At 40.3% G+C, this 27,668-nt stretch overlaps 1 pseudogene; it reads right to left on the bottom strand.

The window, feature by feature from the left end:
• Positions 1–27,438, bottom strand: part of LOC137247771 (zinc finger protein 782-like) — a 66,261-nt pseudogene extending 38,823 nt beyond the window's left edge.
• Positions 27,439–27,668: the final 230 nt, after the last annotated feature.

The raw sequence follows: 27,668 nt of genomic DNA, 5'->3' as shown, positions 1-27,668 counted from the left end.
AAATGCGATGGTTTGTCATCACCGAGTTCGATTTCTGTTAACAAAACTTTTAATTTCTTTTGATCAGATGCTGTATATTCATTAATTAAACGCGCTTTTAATGTTTCATATTTTGTGCCGTCGTCCGGCGGATTACGAATCAAATCAGAAACCATTGACAAATATTGAGGATCGAGTGCAGCAATGACATGATTATATTTAGCGTTATCTCTAGTGATTCCACCGTTGGTAAATTGAGCTTCCATTTGAATAAAAAATAAATCCGGTTCATTTTTTACGAACGTCGGTGCCCTTATTGTAATTCTACTAATTTCAGGTAAAGGAAAATTGCTAGCGGTACTTACGTTTGATGCTGATTGTCCATTTGAATTGTTCGATTCGTCCATCTTGAATATCATCCGAAAGCTCTGGTTGAAATCGTCAAGATACTGGTTATCTTCCACTTCGGCTTCTGTTGGGCACGTTTCCCAAATCAATTTTTTGGATAATAATGTTTTTGTGTTGCAAACAATTTAATTTTGTTGCGCACAAGTGACGTAATGTGTGAATCAGCTGGTGAAATTTGTGCGTTTTTAATTTTTTGACTTTTGCAAAAAAGACGATTTTGATTGCACTTTTCTGATTAAATTCACTTTTGGTTTTGTGAAAATATCGATGCTTTAATGTTTTTGGTAAGTTTATTCCATTCCCGAGTCGATAAACGATGAGGGCAATGCGAATATGTATTTGCACCTTGTTCACTGTATTGTATTTGTTATATGTCGGGGTCACCAATGTGGGCTTCTTTGTCGGCAGAATTATTCCAACAAATGATGGTTTCTAATGAAACGCTTTATCGCTGCCGAATCAAGGAAACACACTGTATAACTTTATATAAATATTTCTTGATTTTATTCGCGGATGAACCACAGTGTTTGCGATTTAGTTTTTACAAATTTATGATGAATGCGTGCGCTTGTCACGGCCGCTCGAACAAAGAACAAAGTAAGAAAGAGTATAAAACTCATTTTGACATTTATCATTGAATGACATGTGAATCGTGTCGCGAAGTAAAATGACTCTCATTGACTATTGTAAAAAGGCTAGTTAGTAAACCGCCACAGCTTCTATAGAGATGGCTTGTTGGTATGCGCCACCGTCGGAGCATCGGTTCAACATCGCAATGTCCTGTGATGACACCCGTAAGTACTTTCACTGCAGTTTTATTTAGCATGAGAAGGAACCTAGTCCATTTTCTATCCAAACATGGTCATAACAACGTTAAGACCTCGCAACCATACCGGTTGGTCCACAGCAAGTGCGTTATCCTAGTATTATATTCTTTGATTTTTCTTAGGAGAAACCCCATCGGGGGACATACGGTGCACTTCGCCTAGCTTATGTCCAGTTTTTACTTTTCTTGACCATCTAAAGGAGATAAGAGATATACAGAAGTGTTCTATGGATGCCAACGAAGCTCGATAATTTTGCACGATGTACCAGTTTATAACGCTGAATTGTAATGTCTTTAACGCAGTCTGGCAGTCGATTCTCTCTGTTGCATGCATTTTCTCTCTGTGGCTAGGACCACCGCCCAAAAGCAATTTCAGCAGCATGAGTCATGAAGTCGGTACAACTGATTTACCCGCAAATGCTTTGCCCCTACCACTGTCTACGCTCTTCCCATTCCTACCTTGAATGATATCCTATGTAGTGCACATGGAAGCCATTAACTATCTTGATATAGCTTAGTTGTCTCATTGCCATGTCATCTAATACCATCGTGTGCCCATATTCAATTGATTAGTAGGAGTATCAAGTGTCTTGTAGAAGTATGAAGTGAAAAATAGGATTGGTTCACACTGCGCCATTTTCCGGCATGCTGGCCTTGGCATCTTCCTAACTCTCTATCCATTACTCCTTCTACCCAGTCGGCCAGACGCTAGCTCCATATATTAGTATAGGTCGAAAACTGTGCTCTACACACTATGGATGACTTAGAGTGATGTTCTCCAGCTCCTCCCGAAAGCTTTTTGCTGGTGTAGTTTGCCGGCAGAGCTTTCTTTGATCTCATACTAACATCTTTTTTCCAATTTATTATGGATTTCAGAATAGTGTTAAAATTGTTGGCTTCAAAATAGAGATGTATCGGTGATCCATTCAGCCGCAGTAAATTAGAGAAAAGAGCTTTTGCTTATATTGTGAACAGAAAAGTTTAGTTTTTATTAATTTTTCCAAAAGGAGCTTTTCGACCGATAAATAAAAAGACAAAAAATTTGGTTTTTTCTTATTCTCCTGAAGTTTCGTTTTTTTTGGATTAACCTTAAGACTGTTTTGCCCTGATCATCGTAAAATGCCAAAAAGTGCAATTTCTACGACCTCGTTAATATTTGGCAGGAAATCACATGTGTTCAGAATCACTAAGTTGCCGGCGAATGCGACTTGAAGATTTCAAGAATTTTGTTTCCTCCCTCAGTTGTGTCTCTGGTAGCTATTTTAGATACAGAGTCCTTAGCATATAATCTATCCACGGTGTCAGGTCGTGCAAGTGCCCTGCAGATGGCCTCCATTGGGATTTTATAAAAGGCATTCTCAATGTCGAAGTACTCTTTGCACTTCAGTGATTTCGCTGATTTCATTGTGAAGGACGCTTTTAGTCGATTTGCTTCTTGGTATGCGTGTTGAGTTCCGTCCATCATGCAGAAGCTTTCGTTTTCTCTTATGTGCAGATCTATAATTTTAAAGAAGGAGAAGCTTATTGGCCTTTAGTTTTTGGTTTCCGATTGGTTAAGTTTCCCGGGTTTTGCCTATCCAGAATCAGCCCCGACATACAAAATGTATGTTCTGCTTGCAATGTATCCCCACATGACACCAACCATCTCTTCAATTGTAATGTGGAACCAACGCCTCTAACAACCTCCTCATCATGTTCCACCCCTATTGAAACAGCAAGTTTCTTTGGACTCCCGTTAGACGACATTGGTGACAATTTGTGATTGGTCGTTCCTATTGGATGGGGCGAAGCGCTGCTTCAACAACAACAACAACATGTACTCATGCGGGTTAAGAGACCTACGTGAGAGTATACTGGTATGGCCTATTCGTAGATGAACCTGATCCTAAAATAATTCGATGAAGGTAAACTCAATATTTTAAAAGCCGCTGGGCTATCCGAGTACAAGCAAAATTTTCAAACGGTGGTAACACATTTACCTCAACTTCAGTGGCGGCAACCACATGTGTATCAGACCCAGTCCCTCTAGAGGGAATGACTGAGATCTGGCTCCTCCAGTGGAGAATAAACGCGAAGTTGTTAAGAACAATGCAGTGCCGAAAGCCAGAAAACTAATATTAAATATCATGAGATTGATCGAAATCGGACCGTAGGCACCTTGCTCGTAATATCAACAAGATTTATGTTCCACGTTATATTTAGAGCCAAGGCAGGTGTTGTTTTTAAAGGATAAGACATTGGTAGAATACTGTTATTTGCTTTATATCGAGGTATTTTTATGCATACATACAGTGCCGGCGGCTTTCTTACGTCTTTCCTGAAATTACTGCTATTTTGTACTGGTCCTGCCTTCTAAGGACAGGAAAAAAACTTTTCTGCCATAAAGCAAAGACTGCGCCAATTGAAACTTAGCTTAACGCTCCACGAAGTTCTTTGCGACTCTCACTGTATTAGGCTGAAAGAGTCTTTCCTTTTCTTGAGAATTCTAATTGAGTAATTTCTTACCTGTTAGGAGGCACGCACTTATTCGACCATATTTTCAGGGCAATATGCAAAATATTGAGATATTGGCGAATGATTGACCTGTGGTACCCGAATGGTACTCGATCTGACTACTATAAATAAAACTTGAATTTTCATCTTGAGGTAAAGCTTATGTAATTCCAGATCTTTACTACAAATTTTACAAAAAATAAAGCCAGCAAAATAAATTTGAAAATTAGTTTCAAGTCTCAAGATAGAAGCAAACTCTACGCTGCTCGTGTATTACAAAACCAGAGTAAGTTGCTCATTAAAATCAATTGGCATATTGAGCAAATTAGGAAGGGCAAAAACAAGAGGGGTGAAGTGTGAGTAAAATAACGAAAAGCAGGGCAATAATAATCAGGACTTTAAAACAAAAATTTCCGCAGCTCAGCACGTCGACGCCAGCGGAAGGATTCGTAATGCAATATGGCAATTTCCGTCATAATGATGCCAACCACCGTAAGGAAATGACTAATGGAGACAAAAAAGAAAACATAAAAAAACAATAAAAACAATTTCTCAGGAAAAATTTCTAGGATTTTCATCTGTTGCGTTAGTTTTTTTTTAGCTGTAGAGTTACATGGCAAGAGCTACTATTACATACGCACAAGCACAAATACGAAGTTTGTAAGAAAGGAATGTAACTTGTAATAACCCAGTAGGAAAAGGACATATACCCAGGAATGTATCATTCATAGGCTCTTTATATTACAGAATCAGTATATCTAACGACGCGAGCTTTGGTGCTTAGACCTTAGGATGCGTGGTTTTGCGATGTAACTTGGCGTAACAATAGCATGACCTCCACTGCAAATTAAGCTGCACTTTAATTTATACCGTAATAAACCGGACAGATAACAGCATACACGACAAACACCTCACAATAGCAAAGCACACCGTAGGTGACGACCCCAGTGCAAAATTCACTGAAGTGCCAAATTTCTCAAATCCATGATAACGAAGTACGAGTAAAAGAAATAAATTTCACTCCTCGCGGTCTAGTCGGAGGAGATGGTTGCCTTGTTAAATGTAGCCCGATCTTTAATCCTTACTGGTTTAGTAGAAAGCAAGATACCTTTGAGCAGGTTCTTGCCAGTGTAACGAAGAGCCCATCTTAGGTTATCTCGCCTGTGTCAAAACTAAGGGAGGGGCTTCCCTCAGCCCTGTCTACAGTCGCAAACCGCTTAGTGTACAAGTAGTAAACCACCTCTTGTACCGTAAACTAATGCGCGAATATGGGATGTGCGCTGTCCAGCGAGTAAGCTGACACTACTAGCTAAGATAAGGGGGTGATGTTACCGCTTGCCAGAACAGCTGCAAGCACCTTTAAGGTTATTCAGCCCATTGCTTAACTTAATTGTGCGATATGTCGCTTCTCCTCCACCTTCCTATGGAGTTCCGGCTGATACAAATCCATAATCCATCCTGCCAGAGTGAAATCATGGAGACTATAGTGTCCAGCAAGTGAGCCAGTACTAACCAGGAATTCCTTACAGTTCTCATTGAACTCGGCGACCCGCCGTGCGAGCAGTAACCGTAGAATTCTCCTGGAATATCCCCCGTGTAACAAGACAAAGCATCAACCTCCGTAGCTACCGCGTCATTACCGACACTTCCGTCCCACTGTCTCCGCTACTGATGCGCGCTCCGCCGCCTTAATATTGCTGTTGGTCACCCCACCTTTCAACTGCAGAGCGGCTACTACCGTATCGACGCCGTTGCTACAACGATTTTAACGACCTCCAGCTGCTGCCACTTTCACTACTCACTTTCTTGGTACAGAAAGCTGCTACGCTCCTGACATGAAAAGCCGTATGTGGTTATTTGTGTATTCGCACTTAGTTGCATAAGTACTATATTCTTATTGGGAAAGAGTTTGTGGCATCTCTACTTCGCCCTGATTTGACTAAGTGTTACCTTTGCCTTCGACAAATCCGAACTCATAGTGCTTTTATAGGTTGTGTTAAGGCATTTGACGGGTCCTATTAAGGTGGCTGACACATTATAGCAAACAACAATATTATATATTAAATAATTTATACCTCATTTATTGGCAATTTAATACCGCAAAAAAAAAATTTAAAGCTGCGTCCGGTTCCGAGAAACGGGAGTGTCTGCTAGCTTAAGACTCAAACCAGCAGACACTTCGTGAAAACACGACCTACAGCTTCCGAACGACTTGGATAATTGATATTACATTTATTGGTAATTTAATACCGCAAAAAAAATTTAAAGCTGCGTCCGGTTCCGAGAAACGGGAGTGTCTGCTAGCTTAAGACTCAAACCAGCAGACACTTCGTGAAAACACGACCTACAGCTTCCGAACGACTTGGATAATTGATATTACATTTATTGGTAATTTAATACCGCAAAAAAAATTTAAAGCTGCGTCCGGTTCCGAGAAACGGGAGTGTCTGCTAGCTTAAGACTCAAACCAGCAGACACTTCGTGAAAACACGACCTACGAATTCCGAACGACTTGGATAATTGATATTACATTTATTGGTAATTTAATACCACAAAAAAAATTTAAAGCTGCGTCCGGCTCCGAGAAACGGGAGTGTCTGCTAGCTTAAGACTCATGCCAGCAGACAGTTCGTGAAAACACGACCTACAGCTCCCTAACGACTACAATAATTTATACCTTATTGATTGCCTAAATGTTTCGTTGTCCTGAAAAATATTTTCACTATACCAAAATATATATATACTTTTAGTATTTCTTTTCTATTTATTAATTTAAACTCAGCTGATGGTATCTATTTTTTGTAGGAAACCAAGGTAAAATCCCAAATTTTTTACATTTTACAACGAAACGACACTCTAGTAAATTGCCGAATTGTTTGTATAACAATAAACTAAAAGAAAAATTTGGCCCTTTTTTGAGATTTGGTCCTTTTTTCGATGAATTTTGGTCCCAAATGAAAACATGATGTGGCAACCGTGCTTACTACAAATGATTTAAGTAATGCGTAAATTTAGTTGCATGAATATGTTGATTGTATATACCTATGTTAACACAAAAGGAAACGTTTGCTACTAAAACGTTTTATAAAATGCATCTCGCTCTTCTTTCTTTCGAAAATCAGAGAAAAGTTGGTATTTCGATAAGCTTCAAATGGCATGCGCGCAGGACTCCTGCGCTAACGGGTACGCGTGGGGTATGAACATATGAATGTTTTTGTATGTAATTATCATTTAGTACAATTTTTTGATGGTTTCAGCTTCTTCGTTGCCGAATTCGATGTTTTAACTGTTTGTTAACTAAAGAGGTTGCTCTGAGGAATTTCTTCAGTTGCAAATAAGAAATAGACTCAAAAAGTTGTGCGTTCTAAATAAATGTGATAAAATATTATTTATTAATAGAGTGAATTTTGTGTTATTTTTATACGAATTTAGTCGACATTTCTTTAAATCGCGAGTGTGAAAAAGTGTATCAAGAAGTAAGTATTTTTTTAATTCATATCGCAACATTTAATTAGAGCACAATGCACTAAACTTTTGTTTCCATCAACATTTTATGTTGGGTGGTATTAGTAATAATTTCCAATTTTACAAAAATTGATTGAAAACTATGAAAAAGATTGTTATCTTTCTTCCACTTACATACACACTCCTTGCTTGAGGTATAACTAAGAATTTTTCACACCCTGCATGTTGTCGTAGGTCAGGAACACTTGCAAATGTATTTACTTTAAATTCAATCATTACCTTACAATTTAATAATGTACATAACTGTCGCATTGACATTTCAATATTGGAGTATGAACTCATAATAGAAACAGACATGTGTGTACCCACATAATTAATTGCTGTGTTTTTTTTAGTTCAATATACGTTTACGCTTCAGCTTTATATGGACTGCTAAGCGACAAACTTTAAATACACCTCTGAAATTGCTGCGCATAAAATTTGTCCTATTAAATTTCAATACGCATTATATTCAGATGTAACTGAAATATGTGTCTTTGTTTCACCCTCCACACTAATTCGTGTAATAATGTATTCTATGTGTGTCCACAATTCATCGCAACCGATTCAGCTTTATGTTATACCCTATGGCCATCAGAGGGTTGTGTCTCCGCTTTTCGGTACACCCTGTGATATTATGTTAGTTATTTAACCACTGCCGCTAGATGGGTCTCCTAAGCATTATCTAAGAGAAGATAGGCGTTTTTTTCACGCGCAAACGAAACGTATACGCGTGTATAAAAAAAGACGGATATTGTTTCAGTGTAGCTGCATACGTAGGTATACATACATGCGTTTTTGTATATTAAGCGCCAAATACACGACACGAACATTTCCGCGAACATTCCCGTTATGTCATGTTTCTGCGACCTTTTCTGTCGTGTATGGTGGTGTTTGCCAGTTCGCGCAAATGTTCGCCAAAAATCAAAATATTTTAATTTTTGGCGAACATTTGCGCGAACTGTTCGTGCGTGTATGGCGAAATAGCTCATAATCGTAGTAATTTTTGAACGGAACAGACGTGCGCGGAAAAGTAAAATGGACAATAAAAAATTTCTGAGTGAATTTATTGAAATGTATAAATTTTTTTTACGCTTAATTGCGAGCAATATTGCTGCAGCACAATTGTTGTCCGTATTCAGCGCTGTCTGAAAGAGAACTAATGTTCGGCCAAAAGTTCGTATGGTGTATGGCCAAAGCTGCGAACAATATTGCGGAATGTTCGCGGAAATGTTCGTGTCGTATATTTGGCGCTTTAGCCGTGTTTTTTTTTACACGCTTATACGTTAGCGCAGGAGTCCTGCGCGCATGCCATTTGAAGCTTATCGAAATACCAACTTTTCTCTGATTTTCGAAAGAAAGAAGAGCGAGATGCATTTTATAAACCGTTTTAGTAGCAAACGTTTCCTTTTGTGTTAACATAGGTATATACAATCAACATATTCATGCAACTAAATTTACGCATTACTTAAATCATTTGTAGTAAGCACGGTTGCCACATCATGTTTTCATTTGGGACCAAAATTCATCGAAAAAAGGACCAAATCTCAAAAAATGGCCACATTTTTCTTTCAGTTTATTGTTATACAAACAATTCGGCAATTTACTAGAGTGTCGTTTCGTTGTAAAATGTTAAAAATTTAGGATTTTACCTTGGTTTCCTACAAAAAATAGATACCATCAGCTGAGTTTAAATTAATAAATAGAAAGAAATATTAAAAGTATACAAATACTACGTTAATTATTTAGGTATAACATTTCCACATTTCTAGGATAAGCCTATGTCTTTCACCAAAGTTAATGACAATGTGTTTGCCCATGGATCCAACACATCTCTTTTTAATGCCTCGCCTAAATTATCTCGTTGGTGAAATGTCATTGTTCTGTTACATTTTGTTGACTGACCAATTTTTATGTTAAGAATTCCATTGAAGTAAATTGAAAATTATATGTGAGTTAACGAGTGTGTGGCAAATTTTGTGAGCAGTATTTTAAATTTTTCCCTCAGTGAAAAGGAAAGAAAAGTACCAAAATCGTGGCTACTTCCCAAAAAGGACCAAAATTGAAAAAAAGGACCCAACGGACCAAATGGGGTTGAAAGCGGCCAAATTGGCAACAGTAGCAAGTATGCGCGCTAACATGTATGTATGTACAGTTGTGAACACGAAAATAGCAGTGAAATTCTAAATGATATGATTTTCACATTGTAGCTGTGTTTTATACATACATATGCACTCAAACATTATATGGACTGCTTAAGGAGTAATTTTATCTATTATGAAATTTTTGCGCCTAAAATTAGTACTGCTAAATTGTGGTATGCATTATACTCAGTTGCAACTGAAATGTGTCTCTCCGTTTTATCTCTGCATCATTCTCCACTTCTATGACCGAAAAAGGGTGTGTTGTGTCCACTATTAATTGTAACCGATTCAGCTATAGGTTATACACTATGACCAACAGAGGTGCGTGCTTCCACTATTCAGAACAACCCGTTTTGTAGCAAGTTATTTACCACTGCTGCGAGTCTTCGATAATTGCCGCTAGACGGACCTCCTAAATATTATTTAAGCGTTTTTTTTAACCACAAATGTAGATGTATATGAAGAGTAAAGAAGAGCAAGACGTATTTCATAATTTATGTTCTTTATGATGGGCCAGATATGAAAAGTAAAATTTTTTCTTTTGGTATAGTAAAAATATTGTTGAGAACAACGAAAAAGATGGTCCTTAAAAATTGCAGCTTTTAATTTTTATGTTAAGAAGTGCCTCATCGCGATTTTAGTTTCTCCATACAAAATTATATGGTTAGGTTTTGATATTTTATTTGAAGTGTACCTGCGCTTTAACGACTCGGTCTTAAATGATGAGCAATACCCATTCGTATAAAAAATTGGACGATCTACAAAAAAGATCTAAAGAGATTTTTCACTAAGACGAATCCTTTGTAAGATATTCTGGGTTGAATGTCAACCCCAAATGCAAAGATCTGCATATTTTACCTAAACTTTGAACCATTGACTTATGCTCTTAAGAAGAATTCTGGTTATGCAGTGTTGAAGCCAATTAAATTTGAGTAAGACAATGTGTGAGTTTCAAGCAGCTGAGAAGCCGTGTTGATTTAAAAAAAACAATTTTAAGACTAACTTACGCACTTTTGCTATATATTCCAGGAGAATAATAGAGTTTTCTTTTCTGAAATAAATGCTTTCCTAAGTAAATGGTAAAGCCTTAATAGAGTTACTCCTGCCCAAGAAAATTTTCAACATTTATAGTGCATGCAAAGAACATAAATGGCTACCCCGTGTATTAGCTGATTTTCAAAAACGCACACAGAATTATTTCCTTCATTTCAATTTTCGTCGCTAAAAATTTGTGAAGTTATGAAAATAAATTGTCACGATCAGCTGGTTTAGCACGGTTGTACTGCCACACCGCCATTTTTCGCATGGTAAAAGTGTAACGCTTTTGCGTTGCGAGCAGGCAACAATTACACAAAAGAACTAAATACCCCGTAAAGGCGTTACCTGCTTTTTATAATAGAACAAAATATATTTACAACTCTTGCGCCGCGTACAAAAATCATAACACTTTTGCCTGAAAAGGAAACGCTATAAGACCGGATCATTAAGTAAACGTCATTAAAGCCAGGCATGCTTAACCAACGAAACGATATCATTTCGTTACGATAATCAACGTTAATAAACGAAACGAAGTCATTTCGTTTCGTTTATTAACGTTAAGATCGTCAAATTAACGTAATGATTTCGTTTCGTTTTCTGCCATATCAAAACGAAATCAAATCGTTTATGTTGATTATTAATTTCAAACTATGCTGGCAAAGCTGATTGATGGCGGAGTCATTAAAGGTGAAAGCATTATCCAAGCTGATTGCAACTTTTCTCATGAATTTTGACAGTACGAACATTTCTCAGAGTATTTTTGACATTACCACCAACGAATTACACAAACAAATTACATAGAGTTTGTGTGTGTATGTGCGCTCGTTGTTGCCACCTTACGGCTTCACCATGGCTATAGCATTGCCAGCACAATTCAAACATAAAGTATCACGTTTTCGTTAACGTTTTTAACGTTAACGAAAGCTTTTCGTTTCGGTTAAAAACAAGATACAATTTATCTTGATAATTTCTTTATCGATAATATTTCGAAGTGTTTCAACGGAAACGGTGGAAATTTTTTGATAAACGATTAGCTTAACGTTAAGGTGCATCCCTGATTAAAGCGTAGGTACACATCGAATAAAAATTCCCCATGTAATTCGTAAGAGAAAACTAGATTCGCATGATGCACCTCTTAACATTAAAATTAAAACCTACAATTTTGACAGGTTAAATTTTTCGTTGTCCTAAACAATATTTTCTAATAGCATTCGCGCAGGAGATCTACCCTAGTGCGTACATATGTAAACAGATATGTACAATGTGCATGCCAGGGTTTGCGGTTTGGATACAATAGTATACATTTGAATACATTTTTAATGAGTGGATACAAAGATACAAAAAAATTTTTTTTGCGGTATTAAATTGCCAATAAATGTAATATCAATTATCCAAGTCGTTCGGAAGCTGTAGGTCGGGTTTTCACGAAGTGTCTGCTGGCTTGAGTCTTAAGCTAGCAGACACTCCCGTTTCTCGGAACCGGACGCAGCTTAAAATTTTTTTTCGGTATTAAATTGCCAATAAATGTAATATCAATTATCCAAGTCGTTCGGAAGCTGTAGGTCGGGTTTTCACGAAGTGTCTGCTGGCTTGAGTCTTAAGCTAGCAGACACTCCCGTTTCTCGGAACCGGACGCAGCTTAAAATTTTTTTTCGGTATTAAATTGCCAATAAATGTAATATCAATTATCCAAGTCGTTCGGAAGCTGTAGGTCGGGTTTTCACGAAGTGTCTGCTGGCTTCAGTCTTAAGCTAGCAGACACTCCCGTTTCTCGGAACCGGACGCAGCTTAAAATTTTTTTTCGGTATTAAATTGCCAATAAATGTAATATCAATTATCCAAGTCGTTCGGAAGCTGTAGGTCGGGTTTTCACGAAGTGTCTGCTGGCTTGAGTCTTAAGCTAGCAGACACTCCCGTTTCTCGGAACCGGACGCAGCTTAAAAATTTTTTTCGGTATTATATTGCCAATAAATGTAATATCAATTATCCAAGTCGTTCGGAAGCTGTAGGTCGTGTTTTCACGAAGTGTCTGCTGGCTTGAATCTTAAGCTAGCAGACACTCCCATTTCTCGGAACCGGACGCAGCTTAAATTTTTTTTGCGGTATTAAATTACCAATAAATGTAATATAAATTATCCAAGTCGTTCGGAAGCTGTAGGTCGGGTTTTCACGAAGTGTCTGCTGGCTTGAGTCTTAAGCTAGCAGACACTCCTGTTTCTCGGAACCGGACGCAGCTTTAACATTTTTTTTTTGCGGTATTAAATTGCCAATAAATGTAATATCAATTATCCAAGTCGTCGGAAGCTGTAGGTCGTGTTTTCACGAATTGTCTGCTGGCTTCAGTCTTAAGCTAGCAGACACTCCTGTTTCTCGGAACCGGACGCAGCTTAAAATTTTTTTTGCGGTATTAAATTGCCAATAAATGTAATATCAATTACCCAAGTCGTTCGGAAGCTGTAGGTCGTGTTTTCACGAAGTGTCTGCTGGCTTGAGTCTTAAGCTAGCAGACACTCCCATTTCTCGGAACCGGACGCAGCTTAAAATTTTTTTTGCGGTATTAAATTACCAATAAATGTAATATCAATTATCCAAGTCGTTCGGAAGCTGTAGGTCGGGTTTTCACGAAGTGTCTGCTGGCTTGAATCTTAGGCTAGCAGACACTCCTGTTTCTCGGAACCGGACGCAGCTTTAAAATTTTTTTTGCGGTATTAAATTGTCAATAAATGTAATATCAATTATCCAAGTCATCGGAAGCTGTAGGTCGTGTTTTCACGAAGTGTCTGCTGGCTTCAGTCTTAAGCTAGCAGACACTCCTGTTTCTCGGAACCGGACGCAGCTTAAAATTTTTTTGCGGTATTAAATTGCCAATAAATGTAATATCAATTACCCAAGTCGTTCGGAAGCTGTAGGTCGTGTTTTCACGAAGTGTCTGCTGGCTTGAGTCTTAAGCTAGCAGACACTCCTGTTTCTCGGAACCGGACGCAGCTTAAATTTTTTTTTGCGGTATTAAATTGTCAATAAATGTAATATCAATTACCCAAGTCGTTCGGAAGCTGTAGGTCGTGTTTTCACGAAGTGTCTGCTGGTTTGAGTCTTAAGCTAGCAGACACTCCCGTGTCTCGGAACCGGACGCAGCTTTAAATTTTTTTTGCGGTATTAAATTGCCAATAAATGTAATATCAATTATCCAAGTCGTTCGGAAGCTGTAGGTCGTGTTTTCACGAAGTGTCTGCTGGTTTGAGTCTTAAGCTAGCAGACACTCTCGTTTCTCGGAACCGGACGCAGCTTTAAATTTTTTTTGCGGTATTAAATTGCCAATAAATGTAATATCAATTATCCAAGTCGTTCGGAAGCTGTAGGTCGTGTTTTCACGAAGTGTCTGCTGGATTGAATCTTAAGCTAGCAGACACTCCCGTTTCTCGGAACCGGACGCAGCTTTAAATTTTTTTTGCGGTATTAAATTGCCAATAAATGTAATATCAATTATCCAAGTCGTTTGGAAGCTGCAGGTCGTGTTTTCACGAAGTGTCTGCTGGTTTGAGTTTTGACACTCCCGTTTCTCGGAACCGGACGCAGCTTTAAATTTTTTTTTGCGGTATTAAATTGCCAATAAATGTAATATCAATTATCTAAGTCGTTCGGAATCTGTAGGTCGTGTTTTCACGAAGTGTCTGCTGGATTGAATCTTAAGCTAGCAGACACTCCCGTTTCTCAGTACCGGACGCAGCTTTAAATTTTTTTTGCGGTATTAAATTGCCAATAAATGTAATATCAATTATCCAAGTCGTTCGGAAGCTGTAGGTCGTGTTTTCACGAAGTGTCTGCTGGCTTGAATCTTAAGCTAGCAGACACTCCCGTTTCTCGGAACCGGACGCAGCTTTAAATTTTTTTTGCGGTATTAAATTGCCAATAAATGTAATATCAATTATCCAAGTCGTTCGGAAGCTGCAGGTCGTGTTTTCACGAAGTGTCTGCTGGTTTGAGTCTTGACACTCCCGTTTCTCGGAACCGGACGCAGCTTTAAATTTTTTTTTGGGCTATTAAATTGCCAATAAATGTAATATCAATTATCCAAGTCGTTCGGAAGCTGTAGGTCGTGTTTTCACGAAGTGTCTGCTGGATTGAATCTTAAGCTAGCAGACACTCCCGTTTCTCAGTACCGGACGCAGCTTTAAATTTTTTTTGCGGTATTAAATTGCCAATAAATGTAATATCAATTATCCAAGTCGTTCGGAATCTGTAGGTCGTGTTTTCACGAAGTGTCTGCTGGATTGAATCTTAAGCTAGCAGACACTCCCGTTTCTCAGTACCGGACGCAGCTTTAAATTTTTTTTGCGGTATTAAATTGCCAATAAATGTAATATCAATTATCCAAGTCGTTCGGAATCTGTAGGTCGTGTTTTCACGAAGTGTCTGCTGGATTGAATCTTAAGCTAGCAGACACTCCCGTTTCTCAGTACCGGACGCAGCTTTAAATTTTTTTTGCGGTATTAAATTGCCAATAAATGTAATATCAATTATCCAAGTCGTTCAGAAGCTGTAGGTCGTGTTTTCACGAAGTGTCTGCTGGTTTGAGTCTTAAGCTAGCAGACACTCTCGTTTCTCGGAACCGGACGCAGCTTTAAATTTTTTTTTGCGGTATTAAATTGCCAATAAATGTAATATCAATTATCCAAGTCGTTCGGAATTCGTAGGTCGTGTTTTCACGAAGTGTCTGCTGGTTTGAGTCTTAAGCTAGCAGACACTCCCGTTTCTCGGAACCGGACGCAGCTTTAAATTTTTTTTGCGGTATTAAATTGCCAATAAATGTAATATCAATTATCCAAGTCGTTCGGAAGCTGCAGGTCGTGTTTTCACGAAGTGTCTGCTGGTTTGAGTCTTGACACTCCCGTTTCTCGGAACCGGACGCAGCTTTAAATTTTTTTTTGCGGTATTAAATTGCCAATAAATGTAATATCAATTATCCAAGTCGTTCGGAAGCTGTAGGTCGTGTTTTCACGAAGTGTCTGCTGGATTGAATCTTAAGCTAGCAGACACTCCCGTTTCTCAGTACCGGACGCAGCTTTAAATTTTTTTTGCGGTATTAAATTGCCAATAAATGTAATATCAATTATCCAAGTCGTCCGGAATCTGTAGGTCGTGTTTTCACGAAGTGTCTGCTGGATTGAATCTTAAGCTAGCAGACACTCCCGTTTCTCAGTACCGGACGCAGCTTTAAATTTTTTTTGCGGTATTAAATTGCCAATAAATGTAATATCAATTATCCAAGTCGTTCGGAATCTGTAGGTCGTGTTTTCACGAAGTGTCTGCTGGATTGAATCTTAAGCTAGCAGACACTCCCGTTTCTCAGTACCGGACGCAGCTTTAAATTTTTTTTGCGGTATTAAATTGCCAATAAATGTAATATCAATTATCCAAGTCGTTCGGAAGCTGTAGGTCGTGTTTTCACGAAGTGTCTGCTGGTTTGAGTCTTAAGCTAGCAGACACTCTCGTTTCTCGGAACCGGACGCAGCTTTAAATTTTTTTTGCGGTATTAAATTGCCAATAAATGTAATATCAATTATCCAAGTCGTTCGGAAGCTGTAGGTCGTGTTTTCACGAAGTGTCTGCTGGATTGAATCTTAAGCTAGCAGACACTCCCGTTTCTCGGACCCGGACGCAGCTTTAAATTTTTTTTGCGGTATTAAATTGCCAATAAATGTAATATCAATTATCCAAGTCGTTCGGAAGCTGCAGGTCGTGTTTTCACGAAGTGTCTGCTGGTTTGAGTCTTAAGCTAGCAGACACTCTCGTTTCTCGGAACCGGACGCAGCTTTAAATTTTTTTTTGCGGTATTAAATTGCCAATAAATGTAATATCAATTATCCAAGTCGTTCGGAAGCTGTAGGTCGTGTTTTCATGAAGTGTCTGCTGGTTTGAGTCTTAAGCTAGCAGACACTCCCGTTTCTCGGAACCGGACGCAGCTTTACATTTTTTTTGCGGTATTAAATTGCCAATAAATGTAATATCAATTATCCAAGTCGTTCGGAAGCTGTAGGTCGTGTTTTCACGAAGTGTCTGCTGGTTTGAGTCTTAAGCTAGCAGACACTCTCGTTTCTCGGAACCGGACGCAGCTTTAAATTTTTTTTGCGGTATTAAATTGCCAATAAATGTAATATCAATTATCCAAGTCGTTCGGAAGCTGTAGGTCGTGTTTTCACGAAGTGTCTGCTGGATTGAATCTTAAGCTAGCAGACACTCCCGTTTCTCGGACCCGGACGCAGCTTTAAATTTTTTTTGCGGTATTAAATTGCCAATAAATGTAATATCAATTATCCAAGTCGTTCGGAAGCTGCAGGTCGTGTTTTCACGAAGTGTCTGCTGGTTTGAGTCTTAAGCTAGCAGACACTCTCGTTTCTCGGAACCGGACGCAGCTTTAAATTTTTTTTTGCGGTATTAAATTGCCAATAAATGTAATATCAATTATCCAAGTCGTTCGGAAGCTGTAGGTCGTGTTTTCATGAAGTGTCTGCTGGTTTGAGTCTTAAGCTAGCAGACACTCCCGTTTCTCGGAACCGGACGCAGCTTTACATTTTTTTTGCGGTATTAAATTGCCAATAAATGTAATATCAATTATCCAAGTCGTTCGGAAGCTGTAGGTCGTGTTTTCACGAAGTGTCTGCTGGTTTGAGTCTTAAGCTAGCAGACACTCTCGTTTCTCGGAACCGGACGCAGCTTTAAATTTTTTTTTGCGGTATTAAATTGCCAATAAATGTAATATCAATTATCCAAGTCGTTCGGAAGCTGTAGGTCGTGTTTTCATGAAGTGTCTGCTGGTTTGAGTCTTAAGCTAGCAGACACTCCCGTTTCTTGGAACCGGACGCAGCTTTAAATTGTTTTTGCGGTATTAAATGCCGATAAATGAGGTATAAATTATTTAATATATAATATTGTTGTTTGCTATAGTGTGTCTGCCACCTTAATAGGACCCATTTGACGGTAGATGCTTTCTCCTCTGAATAAAAAAGAGCGCCTCCTACAAATGTTATTTAAGTCATGCATGGCGAAATTTCCGACGGGGAAGTCGCTCCCTAGCCTGAAAGTATGCGAAACAGCAAACCAACCAAAAATATTTTTATTTCGTTGCACCATTGCAATAATGCCGCAGAGCTCATGTACAGTGGTAGCTAAAATACCGAAGAATAACAATGAACTTTTTCCAAAGCACGCACACACTGACTTACATAGTGATATACATACATACCTATTTTATACCCAACTGTACTTATACACAGGGTATTATAACTTTTGATTGGATAACGGTTGGTTGTACAGGTATAAAGGAGTCGAGAGAGATATAGATTTCCATATATCAAAATCATCAGAATCGAAAAAAAAATTGACTGAGCCATGTCCGTCCGCCCGTCCGTCCGTCCGTATGTCCGTTAACACGATAACTTAAGCAAATATTGAGATATCTTCACCAAATTTGGTACACGAGCTTATCCTAGACCCAGAATAGATTGGTATTGAAAATGAGCCAAATCGGATGATAACCACGCCCACTTTTTATATATATAACATTTTCGAAAACACAAAAACCTGATTATTTAGTAAATAATACAGATAGAATGTTGAAATTTGACGTGTGGACTGATATTCAGACGTGGGCGGTGACACGCCCACTTGTGATAAAATCAATTTTACAAATATTATTAATCATAAATCAAACTGTTTAGGCAGGATCCCTAACTTTTAAGCATCTGATTGCGACCCCCCAATGCAACTCTGCAAATCGATACTCGATACTCGAATTAATTTATAACCACCCACACCATCACCCTCATGCATGTGCATGCATGTACATGCACGTGTATGTGTGCTTTTTGTCAGCACTCATGCATATGCATGTCGGGGTTGATGTGTGGGTGCCTTTCCCCTCCAAAACGGAGGATTTTGCGGGTCAACGGTTGTAGCTTGCTATACAACCGGCCTCTTTGATTTCAACAGCCAACCAGTTAACATCTGCCGCCAAGGATCTCCGCCGCTTCCTACAACTGTACAGTCAGGTAATATTGTATTCAATTTATTTTATCTTTACCCAATAAAGTGCATTATAATAACGAGGAAAATCCTCCTGTGTTTCTTATTTGTCTCGTTTGAGTGAATCCTCTATTCCCACTGAGATCGACCCGGTGCGCCCACCTCTCCAGGATTAGACGCACACCGGCCGAACATTTGGTCCTATCTCACCAGGAATTGGAAACAGCACCTTGACAATACAGTCCACAATATAATTAGCCCGAAAAATTCATCAGGAAAAGTATTTTGCCCACCAACAATAAGTCTATTATTTAATACCAGCGTCAAAACACTGAGCAAGCGACAGCCAGCGGAAGCCACTGCAGCACACAAGCTACTTGCCACATAATCACCAGAACAGCAAACAGCCGCAAAGTAAGTGCAATATTTCTTGCCACAATTTTTTTGGTTATATAAAAAAAAAAAAAAAAAAATAAATAAAACAGTCTAAAAAATAAATATTCTCAGTGCCACACGCGTAGTGATTTGGTATTAAGTGCGAAAAGTGTAAAAAAAAAAAAAAAAAATTAGTGACGAAAAGAAGGAGAAGTCCAAACGCGTAACATTAACGCTTTTAATTCCTTGTGACTATCTGGCCTGTCCCCCCACCAGCGGTAAGGCTCTCCGGACACAGCACAAGGAAGAGGTACACATAACCTCACTTTCACATAAAATTTCACGCCATTCGATTTAAATTTTCTTTTTGCATCACTTTAATTTCACTAGTTTCTTAATAAATTTTCGCACAAGATTTATTACACGTTTTTACACTTTTCGTCGAGTTCATACCAGCGCGCGCACTTATTACACAATACAATTTAACTTGGAAGTGGCGAGTGGCCCCCTTTATTTACACAAAACACATTGGTGTTGCTTCCCCCTGCTCCCTGTTTTACGGCACAAATAATCTGCAAAGTCAGACAAAAATAAACAAATTAAAAGTAATAATCAATTCTGCGTAATTTTAATAGTTGTTGGTTGGGTGATTCGCTCAGGTTTTCAAGTTTTATATCCCTTGATTAATTTGCTTTCCACTTTAATCCATGAACATGGAATCATATATTAGATTGGCCGATCGAATAATCGAATTCGAGGCCGATTTTAATGACATAAATGCGGCTCTGCACACTATACACACTCTTGCAATACAGCAAAAAGAGTTGCAAGCTAAGTGGGAAAAAGCCGAGACCGCCCTCGAGGAATTGCTTGACTCTGACACGCTCGATGCTAAGAAAATTGCAGCGGTCAAGATCAAGCATAAAGCGGCATATGCCGTATTCCTGAGATGCATGTCGAACATGGCTCAAATTCAAACTAAATTGAAGGAGGAAAAAGATAGGGCAGTCAAACCTGAGGGAGAACGCGCGCGCGAACATAGTATCCGCCTGCCAGCTTGTGATACTGAGGTGTTCAAGGGCGACTACCTATCTTGGCCAACGTTTCGTGACCTGTTCACGGCCATATACAAAAACAACAGTCACCTAAGCCGGGTAGAAAAGTTGTTCCACCTCAATCAGAAAACTCAAGGTGAGGCAAAGGACATCATCAAGAAATGTCCCTTGACAAATGAAGGCTTCGAAACAGCCTGGAAAAACCTATGTGAGAGATACGAGAATAAGCGGATTCTCGTAAACTCACAACTACAAATCTTGTTTAATCTAAAAAAGATAGATAGCGAGTGCGGCAGCTCTATCAAAACCTTACAGCGCAACATAAATAATTGCTTGGCATCTCTAAAAACACATCAGATCGATGTTTCAAATTGGGATGCGATGATTACCTATTTATGTTCGACAAAATTACCTGAAAATACGTTGGCTCTATGAGAGCAGAGCATTGACCACAAGACGGACATATCCAAGTGGGAGGATATGGACAAATTCTTGTCAAATCGTTTCCAGACACTTGAAACCGTGTCTGGTTTTACAGGGAATGCCACTTCTAAAGTGCAAAAGTCAAACACGTCGCGCCAGTCGACGGAAAACCCTACAAAAAGACTTGGTGCTTTTCAAACCAAAGTAACCAAGCAAACAGCAAAATCAATATGTAAAATGTGCAAATCTACGGAGCACAGATTACGCAACTGTTCCCGTTTTTGCGATTTAAACCCGGTAGAGAGGATTAAATTCGTCAAATCCACGAATGGCTGCCTGAATTGTTTATCCCCGGGACACACAGTGACGAGGTGCACCAGTTCGTACAACTGTTCCAAATGCCACTCTCGTCACCACACGCTCCTGCATGCGGACACACTTCAGCAACCGGCGGTGCGAAATCCCTTCAAAAATGCGGATAATGCCCCATCAACTTCGGCACAGGCAAGGAAAAGACAGGAATCGGGACAACCACCTTCCTCTGCATGTCAAATCCTGCCATGCCAATTCCAGCACAGGCGTGCTATTAGGAACTGCTCGCGTACACATTCACCATAATGGTACCGACTTCTCCGCGCGGGCATTAATTGATTCTGGGCCTGAATGTTCCTTTATAACTGAAAGACTGAAACGCAGAATCAATTTGTCAGCGAGGAAAATGCATGCCCATGTTTCAGGCATCACAAATGCGGTGTCAGCTCAGGTGAAAGAAGCATCCAACATCGAATTACGTTCACCAGTGGATCCCTGCTTCAGCCTGACTACACCCGTACTAGTTCTAGCGAAACTCACTGGGAATCTCCCATCCTGCCATATCAACGCAATGACTATGCAGGCATTCCCAGACTTGATTTTGGCAGACAAGAGGTTCTACGTCAACGAAGACGTAGACCTCATACTTGGCGGAGACATATATCCCCACATTATAATGAGCGGTATAAAAAAGAATGTGCTAAACACACTCTTAGCCCAAGAGACAGTGTTAGGTTGGATACTGACCGGTCGTATCGAATCACCGAATCCAACGAAGAGCATTATGTCTTTCTACAACGAGGTTGCGTTAGACAACCAACTCAAAGCTTTCTGGGAGGTAGAAAATGTACCCAAAAATAAAATATTAAATGAAGATGAAAGGTACTGCGAACAACTATTTAAAGAAACAACGCAGCGAAGTGTGAATGGAAGGTACACCGTGTCACTACCATTCCGGCAGGATTACCCTAGCAATATTAACTTAGGACCATCCCTGAAGCGTGCATGCTCTCAATTCTTCCGGAATGAGGGGCGGCTAATAAAAAACCCAGATTTAGGTAAGGAATATGTTCGGGTGTTGTCAGAATATGAAACGCTCGGACATATGGAAAAATTGAAAAGAAATATCCCATCCGACGATTCGGATCATTACTTCCTGTCCCACCACGCCGTTATTAAAGCGGAAAGTACCACTACAAAGGTACACGTAGTATTCAATGCCTCGAGCCCTACGGCCAACGGGAAGAGCCTAAATGATATTCTACTCCCAGGCCCAGTTCTACAAGCCGATCTACCCATCCTTATCTTACGATGGAGACTATACCGTTTCGTCTTCAATAGCGACATCGAAAAGATGTATCGACAAATTTGGGTGAACGAAAATCACACCAAATTTCAACGTATTGTGCATCGCACTTCCCCGAATTACCCTATAAGTCTTTACGAATTAAAGACGGTTACCTTCGGAGTGAATTGCGCTCCATATCTCGCGATAAGAACGCTCCTACAACTGGCTGACGACGTCGCAAATTCACACCCTACAGCGGCTAGCATACTAAGAGAAAGTATGTACGTAGATGATGTTTTATCTGGAGGACACACAATAGCGTCAACCATCAAAGCAAGAAACGAGATTCGCGAAGCCTTACACTCAGCTGGCTTTCCATTACACAAGTGGACTTCAAACTGTAAGGAAATTCTAAAGGACATCCCCAAAACGGATTTGCTCAGCGAGGATTTCTTAGCGTTCGAAGAAGCTAGTTCGGTAAAAGCCCTGGGAATACGATGGAACGCTCTTTCAGACGTGTTTTATTTCAAGGCAGGAACCCTGGAAAATGGCGAAAACATCACCAAACGAGCAGTCCTATCCGCTATAGCCAAACTTTTCGACCCTTTAGGCTGGCTTGCGCCAATGGTCATTGTGGAAAAAATACTCATGCAGAGTATTTGGTTAGAAGGCACCGCTTGGGACGACCCAGTATCGAGCAGTACGCTAGAACGATGGAAAACCTTCACCGACCAATACCATGAAATCGATAAAATCAGGATACCTAGATGGGTCAACTTTTCTCCAGGAACCGACATCGAGATCCATGGATTTTGTGACGCATCCGAGAAGGCTTATGCAGCAGTCATTTACATGCGTGTCAAAACGGATGATAATGTCTGCACAAACCTACTTCTAGCCAAAACCCGAGTAGCCCCACTGAAAACTCTTTCTCTTCCACGATTGGAACTGTGCGGAGCAGTGCTGTTAGCGGAAATCACCGAATCCATTTTCAGAAACCTTAAATTGGGTCCAGTGAGAGTTCACCTTTGGACGGATTCAGCGATCGTTCTCGCATGGATAAGGAAACCGCCTTGTTCCTGGTCAACTTTCGTCGCACGTCGGATCACCAAGATCATTGACATGGTCGGAAATAAGGACTGGTTGCATGTAAACTCAGAATCTAACCCAGCAGATTTAGGTACCAGAGGATTACCTGCCTCTGAATTGGTCAACAATTCGTTGTGGTGGCAGGGACCTTCTTGGCTGCAAGAAGACACTTCCCAATGGCCAGCACAAGAAAGTGACTACATCACCTCCGTAGAGGAAAAGAGGGCGAAGACCTGCGCAACAACAACAGTAAATACTACCGATGTTCTCCAACGCATTTCAGACCTACCTAGGGCTTTACGGGTGCTCTCATACGTTATGAGGTTCTACCGAAGAACTCACTCCAAAACAAAAAAATCATTTCAGGTCAAGTCACTTTTAATCTCTCCTGATGAAATCAAATCAGTAACCCAACTCTTAATTAAAATCTATCAGAAACAACATTATAGTTCCGAGTATAATGATCTAAAGGCCGGAAAACCAATTGCAGGGAAAAGTGCAATACTCTCACTTAATCCCTACCTAGACCAACATGGCGTCATTCGAGTAGGAGGGCGACTAGGGGCGTCAAAGGACTTAGCCTTTAATGAACGCCACCCAATCCTCCTCCCATACAACTGCCGGCTATCCCGTCTGACAGTCCTAATGTTTCATCAACAAAGTCTGCATGGGGAAAACCAACTCATGTTACGCCTGATACGCACCCAATATTGGATACCTAACATCAAAACCATGATTAGGGCAACCATTCATAATTGCAAAACCTGCACTATTCACCGAAAACAGGCGCAGTCCCAACTTATGGGTACCCTTCTCTGCGAACGGACTACTTTTACCCGCGCGTTCACCAATACCGGGGTAGACTTTGCAGGGCCTTTCGACATCAAAAGCTACCGTTGTAGGGGATGTTTACTGTCAAAAGGCTACGTATGCCTTTTTGTCTGTTACTCCACTAAGGCCATCCACTTAGAAGCCACTAGTGACCTTAGCACTACATGCTTTCTCGCAGCCTTTGCGCGTTTTATCGCGAGAATAGGAGGTCCGAAAAACATCTACTCCGACAATGGTACAAACTTTGTCGGAGCGTCAAGATCTTTACGATCCGAGTTTAAAGCCTTCCTGGCAGAAAGCCGAGACAAAACAGTCTCAAAGTACAATCATCAAGCATTAAGCTGGCATTTTATTCCCGCCGCTGCTCCACATATGGGCGGCTTGTGGGAGGTGGGAGTGAAGAGCTTCAAAAGCCACTTCAAAAAGATCGCGTCTCCCCATAAGTACACCATGGAGGAGTTCCAAACCCTTTTGTGCAGGATTGAGGCGTGCCTCAACTCGCGCCCACTCAGTCCAGGGTCGAATGACCCAACGGATCTGGAACCACTAACCCCAAGCCATTTCCTAACGGGCAGCCACCTACTGGCTCCACCAGAACTAGATTCTAGTGAAAGCTCTGCCTCGATGATAAATCGGTGGCAGAAACTCAAAGCCCTCCATCATACTTTCTGCAAGCGATGGAAGGTGGAATATCTATCCGAACTTCAAAAACGAGTGAAGTGGAAGCATCCCAAAGAAAACATACAAGTGGGAGATCTCGCCGTCCTCAAAGAGGACAACTTATCTCCCAACGAATGGAGGTTAGGTAGAGTCGTCAACGTACACCCCGGCGAAGATGGCCGAGTACGTGTAGTCGACCTCATAACCGAGAAGGGTCAAGTCAGACGACCTTTGGTCAAACTGATCCTTCTCCCTACGGAGATCGATTGTGAGAGGACCACGGGCTCCTCTTAACAATCCCTCCTTTCCTCCCCATCCCTCTTTTCAAAAAAATCTACCCTAACCTAACGCAGATCCTCTATCTGCCACAGAACCTAGAGGGACTCAGCCCATTCTACCCTTAAGCTTCCAAAGCAAACCCTAATTCACCCGCTCACCCCGAGCGAGGACACAAGAAACCATTCCCATTCACTCGTTATCCCATAACGAGGACATCATAAAAATCTACAGCAGTAGGGCGAACCGATCTGCCACAGAACCTAAAGGCGTTCAGCCCATTATCTTTCTTAAGGCCCAGCTCTCGTTCACCCCGAACGAGGCCAACAACCCCCAACAACCCGTATAACCCTGCTCTCGTTCCCCCGAACGAGGCCAACACAATCCTGACGCAGATCCCCAATCTGCCACACAATACAAACCCCCCCCTCATGATACTTTCGTGTATCGGGTTTGGCAAATTTAAGATCACAATGACGACAAGCATACTCCTTCAGCTTTTCAAATTACCAGCACTATCGCAAACCTTGCTACAGAAGCGACATGGCCATGTAGATACGTTCCAGCGTATGATAGTATGTGAATCGCCAATTCGTTCTTAGTCGTTTATGCATACCACAATGTGAGCATACATAACTTTTTGATGCCAGCATGCCGCTTCAGATGTACTTTTAATTTGTCTTTATTGGCAAAACGACGTGTACAATGTGGTTGATCACACGAAAATGGACATTCAGATTTATCTTTGTGCGTATAGCGATGTTCACGAAGGATTGTCGTACTTTTAAATACTTTGCCACATGTTTCACAAATGTGCGATTTTAGTTCGGGACCCAGTTTGTGAATTTTCCTCTTGTGTACGTTTAATGCCGATTTGTACTTGTATATCTTACCGCAACCCTCTTCATCGCATTCAAACAAAACGTCGCATTATCTTCATGCTGATTCAGATGTTTTGAAACCCCACTCCACCGCGTGAAGGATTTATTGCAACCTTCTCGCGTACAAGGATAGGGTTTGAGACCTTTATGCTCACGATTGTGTGTCAGGAGGCGGTGCTCAACAACAAAAAAAAAAAAACCGCGACGGACAAATCTCACAATGATAGATAGTTAATTTCTTGGTTTTTGCTTCTTATGGCTTTTGAGGCCGGTGTTTTGACAGTTTTTAGTTTATTCCTTGCGCTTCTGCGCTTATACCCAGTTTTACCATCTTGAGAATCTTTGAGGCTAGCTAGTGACATGTGGGCTTCAGCATAATCAGGACTCCCAGATGCTTTTGCATTATCAGATTTATGTTCGTTTTCGGCATTGGCAAGTGAATTGAAATCATGAACAAGCTCTTGTGCATTTTCAGTCGTCTTTATAGTTCGTTTCTTGTGGTTCTTGGCTGTCCTCTTGTTAGTGTTCTTTACCCTTTTTTTTAATTTCTGGTATCAGCTATTTCGGATTGTGCCTTTTCTTCCTAATCTTTACGAAGGTGATTATATTGTTCTATCACATCGCCCGTATGCAAGAGCTTTTCAAGTCGTCTAATGGAATCTATACACATTCTGCGAAATTCATAGAATGCACTGATGTGTTGATAACAGCTCATGCAGAGGAATTTGGAGTATTTATTAGAAGCACAAATTTAATTTAATATGCACGCGGACACTTCATTCAAATGATCGGATGTCTCGAAAATGTTCACATACGCATCCCCTTCTGCATTCTTAATCGTGTTCATATCTTCAACGCACGCTCGGCAAAAGTTATCAGCGTTCCACGTAGGCACATCGACTGTGGGTATATCCATGATGTTGAAAGCTTTGTCATACGAAAATTATTCTTTATTTTCAATTTGCATGATTCAGCACATCACAGATTATACAGCTGACCACATTGTGTTTCGATTTGTAAGTTGGTCCGCATCAAGTAATTTGCTCTTTCAGGATATTCATGTATGTAACGTATCCAAATATCACGTGCAACCCCTGAAGAATCATTTATTTTCACCCTGCTAACCTGTCGAACTTTATTGAATGCCCTTTGTAGCGTACGTGGCGTGGATGGCCCAACACCACGCAAAAGAACCAATCAATTCATACGCTTCTGCAATACGTTCGTCTGAGTATTCGAGGTGTGTCTTTAAATAATCGAAATTTGATTCGCCCCCTTTAATGCAAACAGTGCGTAGAGCATCACCACCGTAGCGACTCCTAACATATGGAGCGGCACCATGTTCTAATAACAGCTTGGTAGTTTCTAGCCTATGTTCCTGTATCGCATAATGTTAGCGCAGTCTTTTTTCGTATATCCTTGGCAGTAACATCTGCGCCTTTACTAATCAAATATAAACATAAGTGTGTGGATTGTACTGAATTTATCAAACAAATGCCACCATTAATATTCGTTTTTTTTTAATATCCGCACCACCTTCAACTAGGTGTTGAATAATTTCCACATGTGTCATAAAACAACGCACTGGTGCAGATCCAGAATCGGAGGTGGCATTTATATCACAGCCAATGCGTATCAAACATTTGACCAAAGGCAATTTTCCTGAAACCACAGCACACCAGAGTGGCGTGACAAAATGAAAGGTATGATCTTCGGATACTTCAGAAAGGTCACGCGGTTCAATATCAGCCTCACAAACGGTTACCAAATATCCTGCTACAGACACGCAACCACGTTTACAGGCTATGAAAAGCGGTGCGCAACCATTTCGCATTTTTTTTGACAATTTCGCGACGAATGTCACGGCAATAGCTTTCCAAGTCATCCCGTATACTTGGACAGCACAGAGTCATCCTTAGAACGTTTACATTGTTCTATTAAATCATAATTTAATTTTGGGACCTTTCTTTGCATACTGGGCACTATGTACGATAGCCAGCCGTTATCTCGGCCCACATTTGTTGGACCTGCCTTTAAATTTAATCCCGCTGTGCCATTATTCGA

Source organism: Eurosta solidaginis, chromosome 4 (assembly GCF_040869045.1).
Source record: "Eurosta solidaginis isolate ZX-2024a chromosome 4, ASM4086904v1, whole genome shotgun sequence".
Taxonomy (NCBI): Eukaryota; Metazoa; Arthropoda; class Insecta; order Diptera; family Tephritidae; genus Eurosta; species Eurosta solidaginis.
Note: the sequence above shows the minus strand (reverse complement) of the source record. Positions and strands in the feature narration are given on the sequence as shown.